Genomic DNA, 3949 nt, shown 5'->3' with positions numbered 1-3949 from the left:
GTTTAGAACAACTTGAGGGTGAGTAAATGACTGAATTTTCACTTTTGGGTGAACTGTAAATGGAAGCTTGTTTCTGCCTCTAAATAAACAAATAAAAATGGTAATTGCGACTTTTTATCTCTCAATTCTGACTTTTTTTCTCCGAATTGTGAGTTATAAACTCACAATTTTAAGAAAAAAATGGCTTTTTCCCTCACAATTGGACAATTTAACACGCAATTGTGAGTTTGTCTCGCAATAATTTTTTTGCAATGGAATTTTTATCAAGCAATTCTGACTTTAACTGTCAATTCTGACTTGCGAGATATAAACTCAGTTGTGCGCTAGAAAGTCAGAATTGCGTGATATAAAGTCTGAATTGTGAGTTATAAAGTTGCAGTTACCACAATTTTTTTTATTTCATGGTGGAAACAAGCTTCCATAACTATCCCTTTAAATACAAATCTCTATAAATATTGATTCTTATTTTCTAATGTTTCTGGAAATACTTTGTGAATGATGTTTATGGGTAATTCAAAAACTACTTCATTGCATATTAAATGTTACTTGTCTAAATTCTACATCCTGTTTGCTACCTCAATTCAAATGCAGCATTTAGAAGTGATTGTCCGCTCAGCTGTGAGTGTTGGTGCAGTATAACAGACGCTGATGCAGTAAAACTCCTCACAGATGTTGTTCTTTTGTCAGTTCTGCAGCTTTATCTGTAAAGTTTAAATGGACAGACGCATCTCTGCCGTGCGTTCAAGCTCGTGTTTGGCCTGTGCCGACGATGTGACGAGGTTTCTCTCAGGCGTGTTTTTGTCAATGCATTGAAAAAGATTCAAATCAAGCAATAATGAGCATGGTCTGTCTCCTTCGAAGCCATTTTTATTGCTATCTTAAGTATTGTTATCATAATGTCTTGTTTTAATATAGAAAAGAAGAAACCTATAATGCTTATCCGGGCTGTCCATATTTTGCTGTTTGGCTCCATTTCTTCTTGTGTTCATTTGGAAGTCGCTATTCTGAATTGGTTTTGTACAGAGAATATTCCAGAACTTCTGTTGGCAGTTTTGATTATTGAATTGTTAATTTTCTTTAGATCTTTTTAATTAAATGTTTGCTTTTGAATGTGGGTGTCTTTTTTCAGTACTTTTCAGTACTTTTGTGCATCAAAATCAGAAACTTATGTCACTTTTTCCTCCGATATGAAAGGGTCATGCGTTAGAAATCGTTCTTTTTTTCATCCAGATTTTCACAATGTTTTGAGCTGCAGTTTGTGTACAACATATAGAAAACTAATATATATATATATATATATATATATATGTATGTATATGAAATATTAAAAGAGAACTGTTTGGGTTTTTGTATTAAAATGCTATTATCAAAAAATCTTTGGTGCCTTCATTTGAACTCATTGGACACTCTTTGACAAGTCTATACTAATACAGTGTATCCAGAGTACAATGCATAACCTTTTTAAATTGCCTTACACTTGAAAGAGATGTTTTTTAAATGTGTGAAAAGCAACAGTAGTTTTAAATCGGCACATTTAAATTATGCACACTACTGTTCAAAAGTTTGGGGTCAGTAAGGTTTAATACTTTAATTCAGCAAGGACACATTAAACTGAACAAAAGAGACATTCATCAAAGAATCCTGGGAAAAAAAATATATTGGTTTCTACAAATACAGGTCCTTCTCAAAATATTAGCATATTGTGATAAAAGTTCATTATTTTCCATAATGTAATGATAAAAATTAAACTTTCATATATTTTAGATTCATTGCACACCAACTGAAATATTTCAGGTCTTTTATTGTTTTAATACTGATGATTTTGGCATACAGCTCATGAAAACCCAAAATTCCTATCTCAAAAAATTAGCATATCATGAAAAGGTTCTCTAAACGAGCTATTAACCTAATCATCTGAAGCAACTAATTAACACCTGCAAAAGATTCCTGAGGCTTTTAAAAACTCCCAGCCTGGTTCATTACTCAAAACCGCAATCATGGGTAAGACTGCCGACCTGACTGCTGTCCAGAAGGCCATCATTGACACCCTCAAGCGAGAGGGTAAGACACAGAAAGAAATTTCTGAACGAATAGGCTGTTCCCAGAGTGCTGTATCAAGGCACCTCAGTGGGAAGTCTGTGGGAAGGAAAAAGTGTGGCAAAAAACGCTGCACAACGAGAAGAGGTGACCGGACCCTGAGGAAGATTGTGGAGAAGGACCGATTCCAGACCTTGGGGGACCTGCGGAAGCAGTGGACTGAGTCTGGAGTAGAAACATCCAGAGCCACCGTGCACAGGCGTGTGCAGGAAATGGGCTACAGGTGCCGCATTCCCCAGGTCAAGCCACTTTTGAACCAGAAACAGCGGCAGAAGCGCCTGACCTGGGCTACAGAGAAGCAGCACTGGACTGTTGCTCAGTTTTGCATGTCATTCGGAAATCAAGGTGCCAGAGTCTGGAGGAAGACTGGGGAGAAGGAAATGCCAAAATGCCTGAAGTCCAGTGTCAAGTACCCACAGTCAGTGATGGTCTGGGGTGCCATGTCAGCTGCTGGTGTTGGTCCACTGTGTTTTATCAAGGGCAGGGTCAATGCAGCTAGCTATCAGGAGATTTTGGAGCACTTCATGCTTCCATCTGCTGAAAAGCTTTATGGAGATGAAGATTTCGTTTTTCAGCACGACCTGGCACCTGCTCACAGTGCCAAAACCACTGGTAAATGGTTTACTGACCATGGTATTACTGTGCTCAATTGGCCTGCCAACTCTCCTGACCTGAACCCCATAGAGAATCTGTGGGATATCGTGAAGAGAAAGTTGAGAGACGCAAGACCCAACACTCTGGATGAGCTTAAGGCCGCTATCGAAGCATCCTGGGCCTCCATAACACCTCAGCAGTGCCACAGGCTGATTGCCTCCATGCCACGCCGCATTGAAGCAGTCATTTCTGCAAAAGGATTCCCGACCAAGTATTGAGTGCATAACTGAACATAATTATTTGAAGGTTGACTTTTTTTGTATTAAAAACACTTTTCTTTTATTGGTCGGATGAAATATGCTAATTTTTTGAGATAGGAATTTTGGGTTTTCATGAGCTGTATGCCAAAATCATCAGTATTAAAACAATAAAAGACCTGAAATATTTCAGTTGGTGTGCAATGAATCTAAAATATATGAAAGTTTTATTTTTATCATTACATTATGGAAAATAATTAACTTTTATCACAATATGCTAATTTTTTGAGAAGGACCTGTATATGAAGCAGCACAACTGTTTTCAACATTGATAATTAGAAATATTTCTTGAGCAGCAAATCAGCATATTAGAATGATTTCTGAAGGATCATGTGACACAGAAGACTGGAGTAATGATGCTGACAATTCAGCTTCAAATCACATTATTAAATTGCATTTTAAAATAAATTCACATTATTTTAAATTACTGTTTTTACTGTATTTTTGGGCAAACAAATGCAGTCTTGGTAAGCAGAAGAGACTCAAAAGCATTAAAAAAATCTCGTCACACTATTTTGAGGGTGCACATATATATATATATATATATATATATATATATATATATAACAAAATGTGAGTATCATTTCAGTTTGATCGTTTTAATAAAATATTTGACATTAACATAGTTTTAAACTTTAAAACGTTCCAAATGGAGCAATGCCTACAAAGATAAATTTGCTCCGCCCACTTCCGGCCTCAGACTGTCATGACCAATGGGTCTGCGGTTCTGCAGTTAGTCCTATCTCCAATACATTAAAGTACTATATAATACTGAAAATACTGCATAATGTCCAGTGTTTTTGGAGAATATGTTTATTCCTGATGATTCCTCTCTATTGTAGGGTCTGATTAGGTTGTGCTGTTATAATTTAAAGAGAATACTAGTATCATGTATTCAGCTGTCAAGAAAGTCTCACTCCAGCCATGTAATCAAGGTTAGC

The sequence above is a fragment of the Megalobrama amblycephala genome, linkage group LG13 (assembly GCF_018812025.1).
Source record: "Megalobrama amblycephala isolate DHTTF-2021 linkage group LG13, ASM1881202v1, whole genome shotgun sequence".
Lineage (NCBI taxonomy): Eukaryota > Metazoa > Chordata > Actinopteri > Cypriniformes > Xenocyprididae > Megalobrama > Megalobrama amblycephala.
The sequence above is the reverse complement of the archived record's forward strand: the minus strand, read 5'-3'. Positions refer to the sequence as shown.